Here is a 9,417-nt window from a genome sequence, read left to right as displayed (position 1 = left end):
CTGGTAATGTTCTCGGAACATTATCCAACTAGTTTGACATTGGGAATGTTTTCAGATTGTTCCCAGAATATTAAGAAACAACATTCTGCTGTGGGAATGTCAATACTTCAGCATAACGTTTCCTCGTGGTTCTATTTAGTCATGTTCTCATATTGTTCCAAGAACAAAGAAAACGTTCCATAAAAACCACAACTTTAGTAACGTTCAGAGAACATTCTAGGAATGTTATTTAAAAACATATGTTCCATTCTTAGCATCAACTAAACTCTGTCCTCTTGTTTAGGTGTGTTGGCCTCGCCCACTAATGGGCCACACCTGATCTTAATGAGTTATTGTTTCCTTTGAAATGGGGTATGTTTGAATAGACTAAAATGAACAACTTTACATGTGTAAAAAAGCAAGGCACTACCTCCATCCTGGTGGTGCAGTGGACTTATTCCATTGATAGAGAACAGAAGATTGTAGGTTTGAAACTCACTGATGCTGCTGAGGGGAGCGCTGCTCATAATAACGGCTGGAATGGCATGAATGGAATGGCATGTAACACATAGAATCCATGTGTTTGATGCACAGTATTTGGTACCATTCCACTAATTTTCCTCCAGCTATTACCACGAGCCCGTCCTAACAAATTAAGGTGCCACCAACCTCCTGTGCTTTTGATAGCTGTATCTCTATGGCGACTACACAGCTAGCACATCATGTTGTGAAAACCATATGTTTCTTAGAGCTTGGTTAGAGTGTGGTTGTCCTATGGTTATTTTGCATGCAAGCTTTCCACAACTTTCTCAGATTGGACCAGGATAGTTGATTGGCTTTGGAACATTGCCAGCACATTTAAGGACCTTGACAAAAAGAACTTTATTTACTTGTTATTTCAACTTTTTGATTGGTGTCTAAATTTAAACGCAGCGGCCGTACAGTAACATTCTATACATGACGTCAGAGCTCAGGGTCTACGCTTTACAGCTCTGATTGGGTTTTGACTGACAAGAAGTTGCCCCGATCCTTCCCACTAATTGGGCAGCTTTTGTAAAAGACAAATGTTGTACGAGTGAGGGAAATACTGTAAATTAAGGGAACTCAATGTATTTTGAAAGATGAGAGGATTCTTTTACTATTGTTCAAATTTTTTCTACCCTGTATTCTCGGTATCCAATTGGTCGTAACAGTCTTGTCTCATCGCTGCAACTCCCACACGGACTTGGGAAAGGCGAAGGTTGAGAGCCGTGCATCCTCCGAAACACAACCCAACCAAGCCACACTGCTTCTTGACACAATGCCCACTTAACCCGGAAGCCAGATGCACCAAAGTATCAGAGGAAACACAGTACAACTGGCGACAATGTCAGCGTGCACTGCACCCGGCCCGCCACATGAGTCGCTAGTGCACGATGGGACAAGGACATCCCTGCCGGCCAAACCCTCCCCTAACCTGGACGACGCTAGGCCAATTGTGCGCCGCCCCATGGGTCTCCCGGTTGCAGCCGGCTGCGACAGAGCCTGGACTCAAACCCAGAATCTCTAGTGGCACAGCTAGCGATGCAGTGCCTTAGACCACTGCACCATTCGGGAGGCCAGGGTGTCATTTTCAATGGTGACCTGAGACAACTAAGTAAAAGATTAAAAAATATAACAAAATACAATAACAAGTACACCACACCAAAACATCACCAACATCACAGCCATAATAAATAAGTGACTAAATAAATAAAAAAAGAATTGCACACCTCGGTGAACTAATTTATCATCAGGGTTTTAAAATGCCCTAGTGATACCAGGGAATCCAAATTTAATGCATTTCGTAAGTGATTCCAAAAATGTGGAGTGTGAAAACTAAATGCAGATTTACCTAGTTCGGTGGAGATCCAAAGAATCTGAAGAGTTAACCAGCCCTAAGAACGGGTTTGGTATCTCATTCTTTTATATGTTAGCAATGAAGTTAGATCAATTAATAAAATGTATTTATAAAGCCCTTTTCACATCAGCAGATGTCACAAAGTGCTATACAGAAACCCAGCCTAAAACTCCATAGAAAGGCTGGAACCTAGGCTCTGAGCGGTGGCCAGTCCTCTTCTGGCTGTGCCAGGTGGAGATTATAACAGTACATGGCCGAGATGTTCAAACGTTCATAGATGACCAGCAGGGTCAAATAATAATAATCACAGTGGTTGCAGAGGGTGCAACAGGTCAGCACCTCAGGAGTAAATGTCAGTTGGCTTTTCATAGCCGATCATTCAGAGTTAGAGACAGCAGGTGCGGTAGAGAGAGAGAGTCAAAAACAGCAGGTCCGGGACCAGGTAGCACATCCGGTGAACAGGTCAGGGTTCCATAGTCGCAGGCAGAACAGTTGAAACTGGAGCAGCAGCACAACCAGGTGGACTGGGGACAGCAAGGAGTCATCAGGCCAGGTAGTCCTGAGGAATGGTCCTAGGGCTCAGGTCCTTTCAGAGAGAGAGAGAGAGAGAGAGAGAGAGAGAGAGAGAGAGAGAAAGAGAGAGAGAAAGAGAGAGAGAAAGAGATAATTAGAGGGAGCATACTTAAATTCACACAGGACACCGGATAAGACAGGAGAAAATACTCCAGATATAACAGACTGACCCTAGCCCCCCGACACATAAACTATTGTAGCATAAATACTGGAGGCTGAGACAGGAGGGTTCGTGTGACACTGTGGCCCCGTCCGGCGCTACCCCCGAACAGGGCCAACCAGGCAGGATATAACCCCACCCAATTTTTTAAATAACAATAAAAAATGTACCTTTATTTAACCAGGTAGGCTAGTTGAGAACAAGTTCTCATTTGCAAATGCGACCTGGCCAAGATAAAGCATAGCAATTCGACACATACAACAACACAGAGTTACACATGGAATAAACAAAACATACAGTCAATAATACAGTAGAACAGTGAGTGCAAATTAGGTAAGTTAAGGCAATAAATAGGCCATGGTGGCGAAGTAATTACAATATAGCAATTAAACACTGGAATGGTAGATGTGCAGAAGATGAATGTGCAAGTAGAGATACTGGGGTGCAAAGGAGCAAGATAAATAAATAAATACAGTATGGGGATGAGGTAGGTAGATAGATGGGCTGTTTACAGATGGGCTAGGTGCAGTGATCTGTGAGCTGCTCTGACAGCTGGTGCTAGTGAGGGAGATATGAGTCTCCAGCTTCAGAGATTTTTGCAGTTCGTTCCAGTCATTGGCAGCAGAGAACTGGAAGGAAAGACGACCAAAGGAGGAATTGGCTTTGGAGGTGACCAGTGAGATATACCTGCTGGAGCGCGTGCTACGAGTGGGTGCTGCTATGGTGACCAGTGAGCTGAGATAAGGCGGGGCTTTACCTAGCAGAGACTTGTAGATAACCTGTAGCCAGTGGGTTTGGCGACGAGTATGAAGCGAGGGCCAACCAATGAGTGAGTACAGGTCGCAATGGTGGGTAGTGTATGGGGCTTTGGTGAGAAAACAGATGGCACTGTGATAGACTGCATCCAGTTTGTTGAGTAGAGTGTTGGAGGCTATTTTATAGATGACATCACCAAAGTCGAGGATCGGTAGGATGGTCAGTTTTACGAGGGTATGTTTGGCAGCATGAGTGAAGGAAGCTTTGTTGCGATATAGGAAGCCGTTTCTAGATTTCATTTTGGATTGGAGATGCTTAATGTGAGTCTGGAAGAAGAGTTTACAGTCTAACCAGACACCCAGGTATTTGCAGTTGTCCACGTATTCTAAGTCAGAGCCGTCCAGAGTAGTGATGCTGGACGAGTGAGCAGGTGCGGGCAGTGATCGATTGAATAGCATGCATTTAGTTTTACTTGCGTTTAAGCCACGGAAGGAGAGTTGTATGGCATTGAAGCTCGTCTGGAGGTTAGTTAAAACCTCTTACATCTAGATGTTCCGCTAGCGGAACGCCTCGCCAATATCCAATGATAGAGCGTGGCGCGAATTACAAACTCCTCGAAAATCCCAAAACTTCAATTTTTCAAACATATGACTATTTTACACCATTTTAAAGACAAGACTCTCCTTTATCTAACCACATTGTCCGATTTCAAAAAGGCTTTACAACGAAAGCAAAACATTAGATTATGTCAGGAGAGTACCCAGCCAGAAATAATCACACACCCATTTTTCAAGCTAGCATATAATGTCACAAAAACCAAAACCACAGCTAAATGCAGCACTAACCTTTGATGATCTTCATCAGATGACACTCCTAGGACATTATGTTATACAATACATGCATGTTTTGTTCAATCAAGTTCATATTTATATCAAAAACCAGCTTTTTACATTAGCATGTCACGTTCAGAACTAGCATACCCACTGAAAACTTCCGGTGAATTTACTAAATTACTCAAGATAAACGTTCACAAAAAACATAACAATTATTTTAAGAATTATAGATACAGAACTCCTTTATGCAATCGCGGTGTCCGATTTTAAAATAGCTTTTCGGTGAAAGCACATTTTGCAATATTCCGAGTAGATAGCCCGGCCATCATGGCTAGCTATTTTGACACCCACCAAGTTTGGCACTCACCAAACTCAGATTTACTATAAGAAAAATTGGATTACCTTTGCTGTTCTTCGTCAGAATGCACTCCCAGGACTTCTACTTCAACACCCAATGTTGTTTTGGTTCCAAATAATCCATAGTTGTATCCAAATAGCTGCGTTCTGTTCTTGCGTTCAAGACACTATCCGAAGGGTGACGCGCCGGCGCATATCGTGACAAAACATTTAAAAATATTCCATTACCGTACTTCGAAGTATGTCACACTCTGTTTAAAATCAATTTTTATGCGATTTTTCTCGTAAAATAGCGATAATATTCCGACCGGGAGATGTTGTATCCGTTCAAAGACTGAAAGAAGTAAAATGGAGTCGTCACATGCGCACCCGTGTCATTGTTCTCAGATCGACCACTTTCCAAATCCCCTACTGTTTTTCGCCCAGGGACTGCAGAGTCATCATTCCCCGTTCTGGCGCCTTCTGAGAGCCTATGGGAGCCTTAGAAAATGTCACGTTACAGCAGAGATCCTCTATTTTCCATAAAGAGGCTATAGAAGGCCAAGAAATGGTCAGAGAGGGCACTTCCTGTATGGAATCTTCTCAGGTTTTGGCCTGCCATATGAGTTCTGTTATACTCACAGACACCATTCAAACAGTTTTAGAAACTTTAGGGTGTTTTCTATCCAAATAAAGTAATTGTATGCATATTCTAGTTTCTGGGCAGGAGTAATAACCAGATTAAATCAGGTACTTTTTTTATCCGGCCGTGAAAATACTGCCCCCTATCCTAAACAGGTTAACACAGTGTCCAAAGAGGGGCCAGAAGTATACAGAATGGTGTCGTCTGCGTAGAGGTGGATCAGAGAATCGCCAGCAGCAAGAGCAACATCATTAATGTATACAGAGAAGAGAGTCGGCCCGAGAATTGAGCCCTGTGGCACACCCATAGAGACTGCCAGAGGTCCGGACAACAGGCCCTCCGATTTGACACACTGAACTCTATCAGAGAAGTAGTTAGTAAACCAGGCGAGGTAATCATTTGAGAAACCAAGGCTGTCGAGTCTGCCAATAAGAATGTGGTGATTGACAGAGTCGAAAGCCTTGGCCAGGTCGATGAATTACAGCTGCACAGTAATGTCTCTTATCGATGGCAGTTATGATGTCGTTTAGGACCTTGTGCGTGACTGAGGTGCACCCATGACCAGCTCTGAAACCAGATTGCATAGCGGAGAAGGTACGGTGGGATTCGAAATGGTCGGTAATCTGTTTGTTAACCTGGCATTCAAAGACCTTACAAAGACAGGGTAGGATAGATATAGGTCTGTAGCAGTTTGGGTCTAGAGTGTCACCCCCTTTGAAGATGGGGATGACCGTGGCAGCTTTCCAATCTTTGGGAATCTCAGACGATATGAAAGAGAAGTTGAACAGGCTAGTAATAGGGGTTGCAACAATTTTGGCAGATCATTTTAGAAAGAGAGGGTCCAGATTGTCTAGCCCGGCTGATTTGTATGGGTCCAGATTTTGCAGCTCTTTCAGAACATCAGCTATCTGGATTTGGGTTTAGGAGAAATGGTGGGGGCATTGGCAGGTTGCTGTGGAGGGTGCCGGGCAGTTGACCGGGGTAGGGGTAGCCAGGTGGAAAGCATGGCCAGCCGTAGAGAAATGCTTATTGAAATTCTCAATTATTGAGGATTTATCGGTGGTAACAGTGTTTCCTATCCTCAGAGCAGTGGGCAGCTGGGAGGAGGTGCTCTTATTCTCCATGGACTTTACAGTGTCCCAGAACTTTTTTGAGTTAGCACTACAGGATGCAAATTTCTGTTTGAAAAAGCTAGCCTTAGCTTTTCTATCTGCCTGTGTATGTTTGTTCCTAACTTCCCTGAAAAGTTGCATATCACTTTGCCAAAGCACAGCCCCTACACCACTAGAAGGATATATTCAACCACCAACTTACTACCCTGAGACAAGGCCAAGTATAGCCCATGAAGATCTCCCCCACGGCACGAACCCGAGGGGGGCGCCAAACCTGGACAGGAAGATCACATCAGTAACTCAACCCACTGAAGTGACGCACCCCTCCAAGGGACGGGATGGAAGAGCGCCAGTAAGCCAGTGACTCAGCCCCCGTATTAGGGTTAGAGGCAGAGAATCCTGGTAAATTAGGTAAATTGGAAGCTAATGGCAGGGATGCAGGACTGTGTTCCAAACAAAACAACTACAAGCGTGCTTGCTCTAGTTTGTCAACGGCACAGCTAGGAGAGCTCAAAAAAGCACCTTATAGTTGAAGAGTCTTCTTTGAGTCATAAAAGTGCATTGAAATTACTTAGGAACTGTGCACACTGTGTCACTTGGAGTCACCAGTTTGACCTCTCACTCAAACCCTTGTGAATTTTTTGTCTTATGTTGCACCTACCCCAAATTGTCCAAGAATATTCTTATCATATTACTGAATGTATCCAGAGTATTTTCAGATTTCGTTATCGACAAATGCGGCGAAAAGTACAGTAAATGTAAAATGCACATAAAATCAACAGTGTAATGTTTGGATTCAGTCTTGTGTCAGGTGAACTGTTGTGACCTCAGCTTTAGTTTAATAATGTTTCCAGAATCTCCAAACTGTTCCCTTTTAATTGCTATCATGGTTATGCATACGCTTTCATATTTCTTCTATGTGAAACTTTTCAATTTAGCCCTATCCATATAGGCCAATTCCCACTAGTGTAAAGGGTTAACAGAATGTTTCCTGAAAGTTCAAACATGGTTACATTTAATTTAAAATTTGGTAATATTCTAGGAACGTTCTCCAACTGGTTTGACATTAGGAATGTTCTCAAATAGTTCAGTGAATGTTAAGAAACAACATTCTTCTGTGGGAATTTCAGTACTTCAGCATAATGTTTCCTGCAGGTTTCCTCATGGTTCTATTTAAAGTCATGTTCTCAAATAGTTCTGAGAATGTTAAGAAAACTTTCCATGAAAACCACAAGAAAACTTTAGTTATGTTCAGATAATGTTCTAAGAATGTTATTTAAAAACATACATTCAGTTCTCAGCATCAACAAAACTCTATCTTGTTAATTGTGTTCAGGTGAGTTGGCCCCACCCACTAACAGATCTTAATGATTGCTTGTTTCCTTTGAAATCTGTTTGAATAGACTAAAATGAACAGATTTGTATGTGTAAAAATGCTAGCTCCATCCTTGTGGTGGGGTGGACTTATTCCATTGACAGAGAACAGAAGATTATAGTTCAAATCTCACTAATGCTGTGTCACAATAAAAATTTTAAAAATTAAGTGTTTTCATGATTAATGTCTAAGGAAATTAAGTTCCATGTGTCCTATCTGTGCTTGCAGTTCATAAAAGTTAACCCAAAATAAGCTAGCAGTGTTACTAAAAGTCATATTGAAACATTCAGTGAAAGTTTTAAGGAAGTTATGCAAAAACCTCCAAATAACCTATAATTTCCGTTCTCAGAGCGTTAATAAAACCTCCCAGGAAAACGTTCAGGGAACCAGAGTAAAACATTCTCAGAACCGCCCTGTAACCTAAAAATAATATTCCCAGAAAAGTCAGGAACCCTATGGCTTTGTTCCCACAACCAATGTGAAACCAAAAACATATATGTTCCCACAACTTCCAAGGAACCAAATGTGCTAGCTGGGTACATCCAGCCAGGAAGCTGTCTCTTCAGGTTGGTCATATGTTGATACTGTTGGTTTAGTCAGTGCTTTGAATGAACACATTCAGAAGGTCTAGTTTTGTAGTCCTAAATGTTTACTGCTATACATTGGGCCACCTTTCAATTAAGTCTTTGTCCATCCTCCCTCTCATATCTTATAGTCATGATATTCATAATTATAACATACTATGCCCATTACAGGCCCCTATGGAACAGCATATATAATGGCAACATAATGGCATGATTATGATTGTTCTGTTTTACCTTTTTACATAGGATTGAAATGTACTAGATGTCTACTGGTATGTGACTTAGCCTTGCATAGCAAACAGACACCCTGGCAAAAAATGCCATTCCAACATGAAAAAAAAACACATCATAATACACAGTCAAATTGCCCCTATTTCTCCTGAAATCACTTCCTTTTCATAGATTTATAAGATAAGAGCTGCGTTTTCCTTTGTGTTCTTCTGTCTGTATTCTAACTCTGTCTCTGTTCTGTGGTGAGGACACCTTGCTCCGGTAGGGAGAACATAAGAGGCCCCTGTGCTGCCGTTTCCATGGGGACCCAACAGCCACTCTACTCTTCAAAAGCGGTCGAGCAGAGCAGAGGTAGCGGGCCCTTTGTGTTGGAGAGGGAGAGAGCAGAACAACACTGGCCAGATGAAAGCACTACCATCCTTAAACCCAATCATAATTTAGTCATCAGAACAGGAGGGTATAATCAAAATATAGGGGGGAGATGGATGGGAGAAACAGGCAGAGAGAAAAGAGATATAGATAGATAGAGTGGAGTGGAGTGCGTGGGTCAAGAAACGAGAGAGGGAAAGAGTGCTGTTAGATGGAAAAATGAGGGGGATACGGACAGAAATGGTCTTGTTCTTGATGTTGATACTCAACCTTATTTGCAATGTCAATCTTGTATCCAGGCAGCGCACTTAGATTGAAAGTTTTGTTGTGTCTTGCTGGATACAGACACTGTGGGAGGAAGATGACATATAATATGTATTATTGTATTACACAAATAAAATCATTATGTGACAAATTTGCATTTATACTTTACTTGGTGAATGAACAATATTTCCTTCAAGTCTCTGAAGGAAGCAACAATACCATTCAAAGTTAGTAGTGTCCGTGCTACAATTGTGTTCAATGCCATGATGTCCTTGAGGTTATCACATTATATACTGCTCTATTTATGTGTATATTATTTCAAT

The sequence above is a fragment of the Salmo salar genome, chromosome 25, assembly GCF_965601325.2.
Source record: "Salmo salar chromosome 25, fSalSal1, whole genome shotgun sequence".
In the NCBI taxonomy this organism is placed as follows: Eukaryota; Metazoa; Chordata; class Actinopteri; order Salmoniformes; family Salmonidae; genus Salmo; species Salmo salar.
The sequence above is the reverse complement of the archived record's forward strand: the minus strand, read 5'-3'. Positions refer to the sequence as shown.